Source organism: Triturus cristatus, chromosome 3_2 (assembly GCF_964204655.1).
Source record: "Triturus cristatus chromosome 3_2, aTriCri1.1, whole genome shotgun sequence".
Classification (NCBI taxonomy): domain Eukaryota; kingdom Metazoa; phylum Chordata; class Amphibia; order Caudata; family Salamandridae; genus Triturus; species Triturus cristatus.
The window spans coordinates 263,481,396-263,499,559 of NC_140584.1; positions in this window are offsets into that span (position 1 = coordinate 263,481,396).

Genomic DNA, 18,164 nt, shown 5'->3' on the forward strand with positions numbered 1-18,164 from the left:
TTTGCAAGGTTTTTTAAATGCTAATTCCTAACTATAACGTGTGTGAAACCTATGGTTTTTTCAGTGAATATATATATATATATACATATATATATTCACTGAAAAAAACATAGGTTTCAGAGACGTTATAGTTAGAAATTAGCATTTAAAAAACCTTAGAAATTCACAGAAAAAAACATAGGTTTCAGGGGTGTTATAGTTAGCTGGCCATTTCACTCATACAAAACCATAGAAATTCCTCCATTATAGTTAGTTCTGCTAACTATAACTTGCGTGCCCGCAATGCACTGCTGATGATGTCACATATTGCATCATTCATGACATGGTCAGCGACATCACTAATGACATCACTGATGACATCTCAAATGACATGGGATATATATATATATGTATGTATATATATATATTACCTACTGGCGGTCGCCAGTAGGTAGTTATAGTTAGGACCACGTTTCCATAGGAAAACCTCAACATTCTATTTTGAATAACTTTGGCGCCGGTCGACGAATCCTCGCGAATTTCTCAAAATAGGTGGGGCGCTACGCTCCGCTCCTACCCTGAAAGTCTCGGGGGGATTCGTCAAGCGGGGGCTGAGATAAAAGGGGGGTCCCAAAACGCGTTTTTCCCATGCATTTTTCCATAGGACCTTTAGAACGAGCTACAGCCCGAACGGCTGAACAGAATTACTAGAAATTTGGCAGAGAGGTAGTCCCTAGGTCAAGGAAGTGCCTTTTGTAGGTTTGGTGTAAATCTGTTCAGTAGATTCTGAGAAAATAGCCTTTAAATCAATATATATATCTGAGCCCGCTTACGGTACGCTTACCGTACGCTTACCGTACGCTTACCGTAAGCTTACGGTGGCGTGCGCGAGCGCGATTCTGATTGGCTCTTAGATCTTAGTAAACATTCGAATCGGCCGAAACCAGGAAGCGGCGTCCGCCATTTTGTCTCTCGCACTGAGTGTTGTTTATCAAACATGATGGCCAAAAACATGTTACGGGGCTGTTTTGACAACTCCCTCCCACATAGTCATGTTGAGGGAGTCCCCAAACATCCCCCAAGAGCAAAAACGGTTTTATTTTTTTTTCGGCAATTTCGCGGGGTACGCTTACCGTACGCTTACCGTACGCTTACCGTAAGCTTACCGTACGCTTACGGTAAAAAAATAAAAATAAAAAAAACACTATCCACACTTACCCCACCCCCTGTGCTTTTGGTGGCCGCAGGCCACCAAATGTGCAGGGCTTATTAATAGAGAAAAAAAACGTAATTTTGGCAACATGAAATTATAAAATCGAAATAAAAAAAACACTATCCACATTGACCTCACCCCCTGTGCTTTTGGTGGCCGAAGGCCACCAAATGTACAGGGCTTATTAAAGTTGATAAAAACCGTGCACAGAACGAACTGCGTTAAGTGGGCGCGCACGCCACAAATGGCGTAAAGTAACTTAGCATTTAAAAAACCGTACAAATTCACTGAAAAAACCATAGGTTTCACACACGTTATAGTTAGGAAATAGCATTTAAAAAACCTTGCTAATTCACTGAAAAAAACATAGGTTTCACACATGTTATAGTTAGCTGGACATTTTACTGATAAAAAACCAATGAAATTCCCCCGTTATAGTTACTGTAGGCAACTATAACTCACGCGACCGTAATCCTCTGCTGATGACATATGTGTCTTTATGAAAAAAAAATATTTGTAATATATGTATAGCTAAAATTTAATGGAAGAAGATATGGGCAAATAAGTGTCTAAATACAGTATTAGCATCAGCAGAGGATTGCGGTCGCGTGAGTTATAGTTGCCTACAGTAACTATAACGGGGGAATTTCATTGGTTTTTTATCAGTAAAATGTCCAGCTAACTATAACATGTGTGAAACCTATGGTTTTTTCAGTGAATATATATATATATATATACACATACATACGTTTAGGGATTTATCCTTTATATACAATTTTTGTGCATGCATCTATTTATTTAGAATAATAACGAAAAAAAATATTTTATCACATAAGGCAATGTATTTAAACGTCATATACTATAGCTTTTAGTGATTTTATGTAGGTATTTTAAGCAAACAAATTGTGTTTCATTTGTATATTATTAAGTATTTAATTATTTATTTATTTATTTATTTATTTAATTGCAAATTTGCACACAATGACTTGCACTTTATTGTTAGCCACAAAACAAAGTCTGAATCGTAGATTTAAATGATTCAAATATTGATGAGAACAAAATAAGCAATATAAGTTGATGTCTTTTACATGCTTTTAAATGTTGTTATTAACAACTTTAAGATATAAGCACAATCACATTACATAAAGTTAATGTATTAGAAAGGAAGGAAAAAACAAAAACAAAAACGAAACGAAAAAAACAAGCTTGGTAAAAAAAAGTGTGTATCCTATAAAAAGCATTCCTATTGGCAAATGCGCGTCATGTGATCAAGTCCCCAGGGAGGGACGAAACGCGTAATGGCTGCCGTTCCTGTTGTGTAACTACGAAAATAAACTGAGCGGTATTACGAAAGGATTTTGTGGTCCGTGCTCTTTTGTATCCAGTATCCAGTATCCAGATGGAAGGAAATGTGGTGAAAGAGTATTAAGCGATTTATTACGAGGCAGTTTTCGACTCCTCCTGTCTCTCACACGGACCCCTCTGCAATAACGGGCTTACCTGTCTCAAAAGGAGCCACCGCTCGGGCTCAAGCGTTCTACATTGAATCCGGGAGGAATCTGGACAATAAAGCCCACCAACGAAGCAAGGAAAACAGGCGCGGACAGCTGACATCTCGGGCAATACACAGGTAAGCGGGAGACGTGCTGGAAGGCGCGACTAACGCGTTACCAGTTTTGAGCGAGTGTCAGTTAGCCCTAATTCTTGTAACTTCGTGTTGGGTGCAGGGTAATCCAAGCTGTCAAAACTTCGAGGCTTAACTGTTGAACAGAGTGAAACGAACGTTCTCTAAGCTGTAAGCATACAGCCACCGCCACAATTCAAAGTTATTCTTACACACAGTGATAATGGCAACCGACGCGCTGAAAGAAAGGGAGGAGGCAGCAGCAGCAATGTTCAATGATGAAATGGTCCCACCAGGAAACTCAATTAACCAGAATGCACCAGCATTGACTAAGAATGCTAACCTAAGGGACAAATGCAAATCACTAGAAAAAATGATGAGAAATGAACAAAAACGCTGGTGGGAAGCCAAATCATTGCAACGTTATATTGATGTGGGGCGGGTCCCCAGAGGTCTAAGAATACTTATTGCCCCCAGCTATGAAACACCGGATCGTGAAATGATGCGGGAGTGGGCAGAAACGAACTTAGATTCTTCGCGCAAATTATTATTTATTTTGGTTAAATATGCTGAACGAGACTGTATCAAGCTGGCGGAGGACATTGCCATCCTCAACAAAGAATTGGAATCAATGGAAGGGCAAGATGAAATTGAAAAACTCAAAACTGATATTAAGAAAAGACTCAAAAAGGAGGAAGACATAATTAGAGAGAGAAAAGCTTTCAAATTCCACCGGGACCGGTGTGACTATGAACAAGGCAAAATCTTTACATTCGCAAGAAAGTTTGAGGCATTGAAGGCTAACAAAACAGGTACCACAGCAAGCCAACGACAAGGGACTGAAGCAAACAAGGCGCAACCTGATTTAACTTCTGCATCAGAATTGAGTTCAGCCGTAGAAAGTGGGTCTGAATCTGAATTGAATATGAAAGCCAAACAAGCAGCAACACGCAGACACTCACTAACGGAGGAGGTGGATTTTTTATGTCGAGAGCGCCTCCAATCGCTCAGACCAAGAAAGCAACAAGCGAATCCAAAGCGAGGCGAAACAGCAAACGGAGAGAGAGAAGGAAAGCTAACCGACGAAAAAACAAACAACAGACCACCAAGACGCCAGCAGAAGAAATTCTGGAAAAAATAGATGCTATAGACCCTTTGACAACCAACGACAAAACCGTGATTAATTTAACTGATGTAGTCCTCAATACAGCAGAGAAACAATTGCTTGCCTTAGGTCTATCTTTCTGTCCCGAAAGTTCATTCAACTACGCCAAATCACGTGTGGATATCTACAAAAGTGTCAGAAAACTCAAGCTTTTAAAATACCATGCACAATTTAAAAAGAAAGAGAAAATTGCTGGAACAGAGACCAAGAATGATAACCAGCTCACAGAAACTGTTCCTTCAGAACTCACCCAAAATGAATCCGGTAATTTGGTGGACACTCTCTATGAGTTGATTCACGAAGGTGACCAATTTGACAGTAATACCGGTGGTGAAATAATGAGAACCAACACCAAATTATGTCAGACCCCCTTCAAGCCACCATCGAAATTTTACCAGCTTATGATAAAGGACACAATAGACAGTTTTCAAGAACAGGTCATTAAAGACTTAAAACAACTGAATAAAGCTACACTTAGAGAAAGAAATAAAATTGTGAAAAATAAAAAAGAGCTCCAATATCATCAACTAATGACGAAGATAAAAAACAACAAGGAAGTAGTCATAAGGAACGCGGATAAAGGCGGCAACATCGTACTGTGGAAAAGAGAAGATTATTTGGCAGAAGCAATGCGCCAACTTAATGATAAAACATGCTATGGAAATAGTAATAAAATGATTTTTAATTCAATACAGACGGCGTTCAAAACGAAACTGATGGGATGGCGCGGAGTACGCGTAGCGTGCGCGTACGGTGGAAATGGAAAAATTCCGCGAACTGCGTAACGTGGGCGCGCACGGTGAAAAACCTTAAAAAAATACATAAAATAAATACATAACTTAGCATTTAAAAAAACGTACAAATTCACTGAAAAAACCATAGGTTTAACACACGTTATAGTTAGGAATTAGCATTTAAAAAACCTTGCAAATTCACTTAAAAAACCATAGGTTTCACACATGTTATAGTTAGCTGGATATTTCACTCGTGAAAAACCATTGAAATTCCCCCGTTATAGTTAGTGCAGGCAACTATAACTCACGCGACCGCAATCCTCTGCTGATGACGTCAGATATTACATCACTGATGACATATGTGTCTTTCTGAAAAAAAAATATTTGTAATATATGTATAGCTAAAAATTAATGGAAGAAGACATGGGTAAATAAGTGTCTAAATACAGTGATGTAATATCTGACGTCATCAGCAGAGGATTGCGGTCGCGTGAGTTATAGTTGCCTGCACTAACTATAACGGGGGAATTTCAATGGTTTTTCACGAGTGAAATGTCCAGCTAACTATAACATGTGTGAAACCTATGGTTTTTTAAGTGAATATATATATATATATATATATATATATATATATATATATATATATATATGTATATATATATATATCCCATCCAAAGTTGCTCCGCGAAAGGGGCCTCAGACTCAAGCAGGTGACTCCATGTTAAAGTAAGGCACAATGTTTAATATTTTGCAATGGGATGCCTGTAAGCTGTGGAATAACATTTGAAATGTGCGCACTGAATTAGCCTTTATTAATGACACTAAGCAAAGTTTGCAAGGAGGATTTCAAACGCTGCAAAATAAATACAAAGTGCCGATTTGAATTCACTGCGCAGGCGCATGTAAATGACTTTCAGGCTCCGTGAATCACTTACTCAAGGAGCCCTTTAAAGACATGGTCATTTCTGAAAGCAGGTTTCATTTCATTTTTCCCGTGAGCAAGGTTTGTTGGCAGAGCTGAAACGCGTTGGGACAGTGTATATTTTGCTGGCTACCAAAGGACCAGGGGTGTAGCACAGGCCCCCGTAGCCCACGCGGTGCAGGGGGGCCCCAAGCTCAAGGGGGCCCCCTCAGCACAGCACTCTTGCCGGAGAGGTCTTGAATGAGCCTGGAGGGGGCCCCTTCACGTTCCTTGCAGGGAGGCCCCCTCAATTTTCGTTACGCCAGTGCAAAGGACTATATGAAATAAAGGGGCAGATTTATGAGCCCCTTGCGCCACTTTTGCGTCACTTTCCCATGTTAAAAGTGATGCAAAAGTGGCGCAAGGGGCTCATAAATCTGCCCCAAAGTGTTTTGCTCCATGGAATAAGGCTTCGGTGGCTTTTCTTCGGGTGGGAAAAGTGTTTGTTGGATTCAAAGGCAGGGTGTTCCGTGTCTGCCACACTGAAGTCGCCCTGCTTGAGTCTGAGGCCCTTTTCGCGGAGCAACTTTGGATGGGATTGTTTGACAGAAGGGGGGCCTGACTCGCTCGTCTCATTTCTGGAATAGACGAGATTTCCCAAAAAGCAATACCAGGGAGGACGAGTTAGGGGTGTGAGCTGAAATGCTTTTCAGGCTCAAGGACTCTATGTGAAAGTAAGGCACAATGTTTAATATTTTGCCATGGGATGCCTTCAAGCTGTGGAATAACATTTGAAATGTGCGCACTGAATTGACCTTTATTAACCCTTATGATGCTCATGACGGAGCGGATCCGTCATGAGCATCGGTTGGGCTGTGCTTATGACGGAACCGCTCCGTCATGAGCACAGCCCCTGGGGGAAGCGCTGGCGCTCCCCCCCGGGGCATCGATCCTGCCCCCACAGAGGGGGATGGCAGCGGAAGAGTTTCCGCTGCCACCCCCGAGCCCCCCCACGCTTCCCCATGACGTCAGCGCGCACAACGCGCGCCGACGTCATCAGGAAGCGCTGGGACGCCTGGAAGCCATTTGCTTCCAGGCGTCCCAGCAAGGAGGAGGTAAGTTTTGCTGGCTGGTGGGGCCGCGGGGGTGATTTTGTTAGCGATTGAGGCATCGGGGGAGAGGGAAGAGTATTTCCTCTCCCCTGATGTCTCAATGCTGGGCATTCCTGCTTCACGATCGCGCACAGCGTCGCGATCGTGGAGCAGGGATGCCCCCACTAGACACCAGGGATGTCTTTGATGTGGTAGGAAGCGACCCCTTGGGCAAGGGTCACTTGCTGGGGCCCCATTTTCTCTGGAAGACTTTTCTGCCCCCTCTGGGGACAGATCGGTTTGATTTTGTTGCCGTTTCCGCTCCCAGGGGGGGCAGAAAAGCCCACTAGACACCAGGGATGTCTTTGTTGCGTGAAGGAAGCGACCCCTTGGGCAAGGGTCGCTTCCAGGGGCCCAATAATGTTGTTAAGACTTTTCTGCCCCCCCTGGGGGCAGATCGGTCTTTTTTGTAGCCGTTTCTGCTCCCAGGGGGGGCAGAAAAGCCCACTAGACACCAGGGATGTGTTTTTTTGAGTAAAGGAAGCGACCCCTTGGGCAAGGGTCGCTTCCTGGGGGGCCCACATTTTTATTAAGACTTTTTTGCACCCCCTGGGGGCAGATCGTTTTTTTGTGTAGCCGTTTCTGATCCCAGGGGGGGCAGAAAAGCCCACTAGACACCAGGGAATTAGTTTAAATAAAAATGGAAGTCACCCCTTGGTCAAGGGTTGCTTCCAGGGTGCAATTTTTTATAATATGTATTTGGCCCACCCGCCCCGGGACAGAGTAGCCTTTTTTTTTTCCTGCTGTTTTCTGCCCCACCTGGCACACAACCCGATTGACCATTTGGGTAGTAACATAGCATGTTATAATGTTTATTGTTATATTTTTTGTGAATTGCAATTGCAATGTTTTTTTTTTACTTTTTTGTTCCAGGTGAAGGCTTTTGCTCTTTCCAGTTTGCCGTTTCGTTAGTGGTCGTTCTGCTGTTTGTGTAGTTTGGTAAGAGACTTTTTTTCTTGTACAATGTAAATGTGTTTTATTTCTCTGTATGAATTTTTTTTGCAAATGGTGTAATAGCAGTATGTTTGGTTTTTGAGTGTCAAAAACTGTTTGCATTTGTGCTCGATGTGTATTTTGTTGTCTTGTGAGTAATTTGTTTTTGTTTCTTCTTTCTAGTTGGATATCGTTGGTTTTTGCTGTGTCACTGCAGAGTAGGTTCTGGTGAGTGTAGCTGTCTCTTGTACTTGAATTCTATAGTTTTTGAGTACATTGATCTTTGTGATAAAGGTACACATTTCTTTACTTACTTGGTTTGCACATTGTTGGTTGTTGTTGACTTGTTTGTGCAGTCTTCTATCTTAGTAAGTATAATGGCTAGCCGCAGGATTACTGCTCAGCAGGTTGTTGGTTTGCTTTTTGAGTCTTCCTCTGACCATGGTTCAGAGACTGACTCTGCATCTGAGGCAGAGGAGGCAGGGGACGATTCTGGCAGTGAGTTTTCTCTCCATATGGAGCCATCGGATGATGAAGATACTCTTAGTGCGGATGAAGTGCCTGTGTTAGAGGAGGAGACTGATGTGCCGATAGTGTGTCAAGAGGCATCTGGGCTGCAGCCTGGGGCTGCAAGGCTTCCCGTTGGTGTAGTGCGGCAAGAGGCTTCTGGGCAGCAGTCTGCGGCTGCAAGGCTCCCCGTTGGTGCAGTGCGGCAAGAGGCATCTGGGCTGCAGGCTGGGGCTGCAAGGTTTCCTTTTGAAAGTGATGACCTTTGGGTTGCCCCTGGCATGGGGCAGCCAGCATTGCCAGACTTTACTGGTGTTCCAGGGTGTAGTGTGAATACTGAAAATTTTTTGCCGATAAATTTTTTTCAGATGTTTATGGACGATGTGTTTTTGACAGAGATTGTTGAGCAGACTAATTTGTATGCTGAACAGTTTTTGAGGGACAACAGTGCCAGTCTTAAGCCACACTCTAGAGCTACCCGGTGGACTCCCACAAATCTTGAAGAGATGAAGAAAATCTTGGGTTTAACTTTTTTGATGGGCTTACTAAGGAAGCCATCAATGTCTTCATATTGGTCTACTAGTCCCTTGATGGCAACTGCTATTTTACGCAGTCATGAGTCGTGACAGGTATTTGCTTCTGCTTCGGATGATGCATTTTGTTGATAATGGTTTAGCGTTGCCACGAGATCACCCTGAGTGTGACCGCCTTTTTAAGATTAGGCCTGTCCTTGATCACTTTGTTGATCGATTTTCTGAGATCTATGCTCCTGGGAAAGAAATTGCAGTGGATGAGTCTTTGGTGTTGTTCAAGGACCGCTTGGTTTTTAGGCAATATATTCCTAGTAAGAGGGCATGCTATGGAATTAAGCTGTATATGCTGTGTGACAGTAGGACTGGATATGTCTCTAATTTCAGGGTGTACACCGGTAAGGAATCCAGGATTAACCCCCCTGGTTGTCCGTCCACTTTTGGAGTGACTGAGAAAATTGTTTGGGAACTTGGTAGAGGATTTTTTAACAAAGGCCACCATTTATATGTAGATAACTTCTACACTGGTGTGTGGTTGTTCAGGGAATTGGCCAAAGTGGACACTGTTGCTTGAGGCACAATCCGCTCTAACCGTAAAGGTTTCCCAAAAGAACTGGTTTGTCAAAAGCTTGTGCGGGGACAGTGCAGTGCGTTGCGTTGCGAGGAGCTTCTTGCTGTGAAGTTTTCAGACAGGAGAGATGTCTACATGCTGACTACCATCCATGATGAAAGCACTGCACCTGTGACTGTTTGGGGTCAGGTCGCTGAAGTGCGCAAACCTGTGTGCATTTTAGACTATAATAGGCACATGGGTGGTGTTGACAGAGTAGATCAGAGGTTGGAACCTTACGCTTCTCTTCGTAAGGCTTACATTTGGTACAAGAAGTTGGCTATCCATCTTTTCCACTTGGCAATGTTTAATGCTTTTGTTGTGTTCCAGGATTCTTGCCCTGAGTCAAAGATGACTTTTGCTAAGTTTCAGGAGTCTGTAATAGGCAGCCTTGTTGTAGTGGAACAGGCAAGTGTTCCTAGAGTTGGAGTGGTGGAGGATGTTGATGTTGCTAGATTGAGAGATCGCCACTTTCCTGATCACATTCCTCCCACACCCTCAAACGATTTTCCCAGTAGGAGATGTAGAGTCTGTTGGCGAAGAGGTATGTGGAAGGAGATTCGTATGTACTGCCCCGACTGTCCTTCTAAACCTGGGCTGTGTGTCCCGGCTTGTTTTAGAGCGCACCACATGCAAAATAATTTTTGGGAGCATTCATGAGTGGTAAAGTGAGCTGCCTGGTCTGTATTCTTTTGAAAATTTGATTCTGTTTCAAGGTTGGCGTTAGTGCAATGTATTTAGTTGGTGATTTTGTGTTTGTAGATTTGTATCTATTTGCGATTTGTTTGTGTTTTTATTTTTGTCTTTAAAAATCCTAAATGTGATGGCGGTGTGTGTAGGCTGGCGCTTGGCTGTTGGTGTGTGTGGACTGGCACTTGCTTGGCGGTGTGCGTGGTATGGTGCTTGGCTGGCGGTGTACGTGGACTGGTACTTGGCTGGTGGTGTGCATGGACTGGCGGTGTGCGTGGACTGGTGCTTGGCTGGTGGTGTGCGTGGACTGGAGCTTGGCTGGTGGTGTGCGTGGAATGGTGCTTGGCTGGCGGTGTGCGTGGACTGGTACTTGGCTGGCGGTATGCGTGGACTGGCGGTGTGCGTGGACTGGTGCTTGGCTGGTGGTGTGCGTGGACTGGAGCTTGGCTGGCGGTGTGCGTGGATTGGCGATTGGCTGCCGGTGTGCCTGGACTGGCGATTGGCTGGCGGTGTGCCTGGACTGGCGCTTGGCTAGCGGTGTGCGTGGACTGGTGTTTGGCTAGCGGTGTGCGTGGACTGGCGCTCTGCTAGTGGTGTGTGTGGACTGGCGCTCAGCGGGCTGTGTGTGAGTAGTGACTTGCTGCTGGTCACTATACACACTGCTAGCTGAGTGCCACTCCACGCAATCCATCAGCTTGTGTAGTTGCTGTGTCAGGAATGTGGGCGTGTGAAAGTGATGGGCCCTTGAATGGCGCTGTGTGCTGGGGTGAGTTTTGTTATGTGATGGGCCCGCGGCTGGCGGTGTGAATGGTTTTGTATGTCTCACACGTATGAAAGGTGTATGAATGGCCTGTAAAGAGGTTGGTGCCTTGTCGTGGCTTTACAGCTCATGAGCTGTGAGTCAATGGTTCAGTTTCTCGCCCTTTCAATTATTAACAGTGCTTTTCACTTTTGTGAAATCACTTGCTAATACAATTTTATATACTGAACCATCACTCACCCTCGTGCCAAATCCAACCAGTATGTGTGTGTGCTTGAGGATTAGATGGCTGTGCAGTAATATTTGTCTTTCTGAAGCAGGGTGTACCTTGTCCCTTTTTGTGAATTTTGTAATGTGTTTTGCTTTTGTGCCTGGTGGTGCGAATGGTCTTGTTTGTATCATGTATGAAAGGTGTGTGAATGGCCTGTAAAGTGATTGGTGCCTTGACGTGGCTTTACAGCTCACGAGATGCGAGTCATTGGTTTGGTTTTTTGTGAGTTTAATTATTGACAGTGCATTTCATTTTTGTGAAATCTCTTGTTAATAAAATGTAATACACTGAACCATGACTCGCCCTCGTGCCAAATCCAACCAGTATGTGTGTGTTTGAGGAATAGATGGTTGTGCAGGAATCTTTGTCTTTAGTTTCTCTGCCAAGGTGTACTTTCCATGTAAGAATAACCCACCAACTGTAGATATTGTTGAAAACCCTTGGGAGTTCATGGTGATGTCTCTCTTGTGAATTCAAAAAGTTTTTTATCCCCAATGTCCTGCAAACCTCAAAATGTCTGCCACACTTTCATTGCAATATTGTTCCAAAATTCTCACGCTGTAGAAACAAACCAATAATTATGTCTAAACTATCTGGTTTTGCAAGGGGGGTCATTTGGGTTTTTGGCCCGGTGCTTGGCGGCCATCTAGGGAAACCTACCAAATCCATATATTTCGGAAAACTAGACATCCGGGGGCTTCCAGGGAGGTATGGCTTGCATTCTTCCCCCAACGTTTCCTTACCCAGAATCCCCTGCAAACCTCAATCTTAGCTGAAAAAATCACTTTTTTCACACATTTTGGTGTGGGAAAGTTGTGGCATCACCGGGCTCACACAAATTTACCACCACCCAGCGTTCCTCCAGGTCTCCCGGTAAAAATGGTGCCTCACTTGTGTGGGAGGCCCAAGTACCCGCAGCAGGCAAGGGCCCAAAACGTAGTGAGGCGACATCAAAATGGCCTATCGCAAAACCACCTGGTTTTGCAAGGGGGTCACTTGGGTTTTTGGCCCGGTGCTCGGCAGCCATCTAGGGAAACCTACCAAACCCACATATTTCTGAAAACTAGACACCCGGCGGCTTCCAGGGAGGTATGGCTTGGTGGATCCCCCAACGTTTCCTTACCCAGAATCCCCTGCAAACCTCAATTTTAGCTGAAAAAATCACTTTTCTCACACATTTTGGTGTGGGAAAGTTGTGGCATCACCGGTCTCACACAAATTTACCACCACCCAGCGTTCCCCCAGGTCTCCTGGTAAAAATGGTGCCTCACTTGTGTGGGAGGCCCAAGTACCCGTGGCAGGCAAGGGCCCCAAACTTAGTGAGGCGACATCAAAATGGCCTATCGCAAAACCACCTGGTTTTGCAAGGGGGGTCACTTGGGTTTTTGGCCCAGTGCTCGGCGGCCATCTAGGGAAACCTACCAAACCCACACATTTCTGAAAACTAGACACCTGGCTGCTTCCAGGGAGGTATGGCTTGCGTGGATCCCCCAACGTTTCCTTACCCAGAATCCCCTGCAAACCTTAATTTTAGCTGTAAAAATCACTTTTTTAACACATTTTGGTGTGGGAAAGTTGTGGCATCACCGGGCTCAAACAAATTTACCACCACCCAGCGTTCCCCCAGGTCTCCCGGTAAAAATGGTGCCTCACTTGTGTGGATGGCCCAAGTACCCGCGGCAGGCAAGGGCTCAAAACGTTGTGAGGTGAAATCAACATTGCCTATAAAAAAAATATTTGGGCCCTTGCCTGTCGCGGGTACTTGGGCCTCCCACACAAGTGAGGCACCATTTTTACCGTGAGACCTGGGGGAACCCTGGGTGGTGGTAAATTTGTGTGAGCCCGGTGATGCCACAACTTTCCCACACCAAAATGTGTGAAAAAATTGATTTTTTCAGCTAAAATTGAGGTTTGTAGGGGATTCTGGATAAGGAAACGTTGGGGGATCCACGCAAGCCATACCTCCCTGGAAGCCGCCGGGTGTCTAGTTTTCAGAAATGCATGGGATTGGTAGGTTTCCCTAGATGGCCGCCGAGCACCGGGCCAAAAACCCAAGTGACCCCCCTTGCAAAACCAGGTGGTTTTGCGATAGGCCATTTTGATGTCGCCTCACTACGTTTTGGTGCCTTGCCTGCCGCGGGTACTTGGGCCTCCCCCACAAGTGAGGCACCATTTTTACCGGGAGACCTGGGGGAACGCTGGGTGGTGGTAAATTTGTGTGAGCCCGGTGATGCCACAACTTTCCCACACCAAAATGTGTGAAAAAAGTGATTTTTTCAGCTAAAATTGAGGTTTGCAGGGGATTCTGGGTAAGGAAACGTTGGGGGATCCACGCAAGCCATACCTCCCTGGAAGCCGCCGGGTGTCTAGTTTTCAGAAATGCATGGGTTTGGTTGGTTTCCCTAGATGGCCGCCGAGCACCGGGCCAAAAACCCAAGTGACCCCCCTTGCAAAACCAGGTGGTTTTGCGATAGGCCATTTTGATGTCGCCTCACTACGTTTTGGGCCCTTGCCTGCCGCGGGTACTTGGGCCTCACACACAAGTGAGGCACCATTTTTACCGGGAGACGTGAGGGAACGCTGGGTGGTGGTAAATTTGTGTGAGCCCGGTGATGCCACAACTTTCCCACACCAAAATGTGTGAAAAAAGTGATATTTTCAGATAAAATTGAGGTTTGCAGGGGATTCTGGATAAGGAAACGTTGGGGGATCCACGCAAGCCATACCTCCCTGGAAGCCGCCGGGTGTCTAGTTTTCAGAAATGCATGGGTTTGGTAGGTTTCCCTAGATGGCCGCCGAGCACCGGGCCAAAAACCCAAGTGACCCCCCTTGCAAAACCAGGTGGTTTTGCGATAGGCCATTTTGATGTCGCCTCACTATGTTTTGGGCCCTTGCCTGCCGCGGGTACTAGGGCCTCCCACACAAGTGAGGCACCATTTTTACTGGGAGACCTGGGGGAACGCTGGGTGGTGGTAAATTTGTGTTAGCCCTTGATGCCACAACTTTCCCACACCAAAATGTGTGAAAAAAGTGATTTTTTTCAGCTAAAATTGAGGTTTGCAGGGTATTCTGGGTAAGGAAACGTTGGGGGATCCACGCAAGCCATACCTCCCTGGAAGCCGCCGGGTGTCTAGTTTTCAGAAATGTGTGGGTTTGGTAGGTTTCCCTATGTGCCAGCAGAACTAGGGTTCAAAAACTACAGCTAGTCACTTTGCCATAAAAAGGGTAATTTTTCACTGCAAAATTGAGGTGTGACCACGTTGCGTTTTGCACCGTTTCCTGTCGCGGGCACTAGGCTGACCCGCACAAGTGAGGTACCATTTTTCTCGTAGGACGTTGGGGAACGCGGGGTGGGTGGAAATTTGTGGATCCATGCAGATTCCAGAACTTTCCATCACAGAAATGTGGGGAAAATGTGTTTTTTTTGTCAATTTTTTACGTTTGCAAGGGATTCTGGGTAACAGACCATGGTGGGAGGCACTCAAGTCACCCCATTAAGGATTCCCCTGGGTGTCTAGTTTTCAAAATTATATAGGTTTGCTAGGTTTCCCTAGGTGCCGGCAGGGCTAGGGTTAAAAAACTACAGCTAGTCACTTTGCCAAAAAAGGGTCATTTTTCACTGCAAAATTGAGGTGTGACCACGTTGCGTTTTGCACCGTTTCCTGTCGCGGGCACTAGGCCTACCCGCACAAGTGAGGTACCATTTTTCTCGTAGGACTTTGGGGAACGCGGGGTGGGTGGAAATATGTGGATCCACGCAGATTCCAGAACTTTCCATCACAGAAATGTGGGGAAAATGTGTTTTTTTTGTCAATTTTTTACGTTTGCAAGGGATTCTGGGTAGCAGACCATGGTGGGAGGCCCTCAAGTCACCCCATCCTGGATTCCCCTGGGTGTCTAGTTTTCAAAAATATATAGGTTTGCTAGGTTTTCCTACGTGCCAGCAGGGCTAGGGTTCAAAAACTACAGCTAGTCACTTTGCCAAAAAAGGGTCATTTTTCACTGCAAAATTGAGGTGTGACCACGTTGCGTTTTGCGCTGTTTCGTGTCGCGGGCACTAGGCCGACCCGCACAAGTGAGGTACCATTTTTCTCGTAGGACTTTGGGGAACGCGGGGTGGGTGGAAATTTGTGGATCCATGCAGATTCCAGAACTTTCCATCACAGAAATGTGGGGAAAATGTGTTTTTTTGGTCAATTTTTTACGTTTGCAAGGGATTCTGGGTAACAGACCATGGTGGGAGGCACTCAAGTCACCCCCTCCTGGATTCCCATGGGTGTCTAGTTAAAAAAAATATATAGGTTTGCTAGGTTTCCCTAGGTGCCGGCAGGGCTAGGGTTCAAAAACTACAGCTAGGCACTTTGCCAAAAAAGGATAATTTTTATCTGCAAAATTGAGGTGTGACCACGTAGCATTTTGTGCCGTTTCCTGTCGCGGGCACTAGGCCAACCCGCACAATTGAGGTACCATTTTTCTCATAGGACTTTGGGGAAGGCGGGGTGGGTGGATATTTGTGGATCCACGCAGATTCCAGAACTTTCCATCACAGAAATGTGGGGAAAATGTGTTTTTTTTGTCAATTTTTTACGTTTGCAAGGGATTCTGGGTAACAGACCATGGTGGGAGGCACTTAAGTCACCCCATCCTGGATTCCCCTGGGTGTCTAGTTTTCAAAAATATATAGGTTTTCTAGGTGTCCCTAGGTGCCGGCAGGGCTAGGGTTAAAAAACTACAGCTAGGCACTTTGCCAAAAAAGGATCATTTTTCAATGCAAAATTGAGGTGTGACCAAGTTGCATTTTGTGCCTTTTCCTGTCGCGGCACTAGGCCGACCCGCACACGTGAGGTACCATTTTTCTCGTAGGACTTTGGGGAACGTGGGGTGGGTGGAAATTTATGGATCCACCCAGATTCCAGAACTTTCCATCACAGAAATGTGGGAAAATGTGTTTTTTTTGTCAATTTTTTACGTTTGCAAGGGATTCTGGGTAACAGACCATGGTGGGAGGCACTCAAGTCACCCCATCCTGGATTCCCCTGGGTGTCTAGTTTTCAAAAATATATAGGTTTGCTAGGTTTCCCTAGGTGCCGGCAGGGCTAGGGTTCAAAGACTACAGCTAGGCACTTTGCCAAAAAAGGGTCATTTTTCACTGCAAAATTGAGGTGTGACCACGTTGCATTTTGCGCCGTTTCCTGTCGCGGGCACTAGGCCGACCCGCACAAGTGAGGTACCATTTTTCTCGTAGGACTTTGGGGAACGCGGGGTGGGTGGAAATTTGTGGATCCACGCAGATTCCAGAACTTTCCATCACAGAAATGTGGGGAAAATGTGTTTTTTTTGTCAATTGTTTGCCTTTGCAAGGGATTCTGGGTAACAGACCATGGTGGGAGGCACTCAAGTAACCCCATCCTGGATTCCCCTGCGTGTCTAGTTTTCAAAAATATATAGGTTTGCTAGGTTTCCCTAGGTGCCGGCAGGGCTAGGGTTAAAAAACTACAGCTAGGCACTTTGCCAAAAAAGGGACATTTTTCACTGCAAAATTGAGGTGTGACCACGTTGTGTTTTGCGTCGTCTCCTGTGGCGGGCACTAGGCCGACCAGCACAAGTGAGGTACCATTTTTCTCGTAGGACTTTGGGGAACGCGGGGTGGGTGGAAATTTGTGGATCCACGCAGATTCCAGAACTTTCCATCACAGAAATGTGGGGAAAATGTGTTTTTTTGGTCAATTATTTATGTTTGCAAGGGATTCTGGGTAACAGACCATGGTGGGAGGCAGTCAAGTCACCCCATCCTGGATTCCCCGGGGTGTCTAGTTTTAAAAAATGTATAGGTTTGCTAGGTTTCCCTAGGTGCCGGCAGAGCTAGGGTTAAAAAACTACAGCTAGACTCTTCGCAAAAAATGTGTAAATTTTCAGTGTGAAAATGTGGTGTGTTCACCTTAGGTTTTGAGTCACTTCCTGTCGTGGGCACTATGCCTACCCACACAAGTGAGGTACCATTTTTATCGGGAGACTTAGGGTAGTTCAGTTTTGTAAAGCAACTGTTATTACCTATTGATTTTTGATGCATTTCTCCCTTCCAAACGAAAGACATCCCTTACCGAAGTTGAATACTACATTTAGTGGTTAACCTGTCTTTTTATAGCATTCGAAGACTATTTTATGCCAATTTTAGTATTCAATAGTGTTCTTTTTGGGAAGGCTAGTGCATGAAGGCTACTGATATGTGCGTGGTACTCCTTGAACACTAACAGAATACTAAGCAAATACTTATTTGTAATCGCATAGTCTTCATTTACAATGCAGAACATTTAGTGAATACAAACAATTTGAATACTACTGGACTTTACCCAGACTACTATTAACATTCAATTCAAGCTGCATGCTGAATGGTAGATCGGTGCCTTATTTATTATACTATTGTGGTGTTTGTGTAGTGTAGGGTAGTGTTTTAGGGTGAAGGGTAGTGTTGTGGTGTTTGTGTAGTGTAGGGTAGTGTTTTAGGGTTTAGGGTAGTGCTCGGGGGTCGTGCAGTGTAGTGTTTGAATGTGGGGACCGGACTGGCGGTCTGGGGAGGGTCGTGCTGGGGGTAGTGTTTTAGGGTTTAGGGTAGTGTTGTGGTGTTTGTGTAGAGTAGGGTAGTGTTTTAGGGTTTAGGGTAGTGCTGGGGGTCATGCAGGGTAGTGTTTGAGTGTAGGGACCAGACCGGGGGTCGGGTCGTGCTGGGGGTAGTGTTTTAGGGTTTAGGGTAGTGTTGTGGTGTTTGTGTAGTGTAGGGTAGTGTTTTAGGGTTTAGGGTAGTGCTGGGGGATCATGCAGGGTAGTATTTGAGTGTAGGGACCGGACTGGGGGTCGGGGGGTTATGCTGGGGGTAGTGTTTTAGGGTTTAGGGTAGTGTTGTGGTGTTTGTGTAGTGTAGGGTAGTGTAGGGTAGTGTTTTAGGGTTTAGGGTAGTGCTGGGGGGTTGTGCAGGGTAGTGTTTGAGTGTAGGGACCAGACTGGAGGTCGGGGGGTTGTGCTGGGGGTAGTGTTTTAAGGTTTAGGATAGTGTTGCGGTGTTTGTGTAATGTAGGGTAGTGTTTTAGGGTTTAGGGTA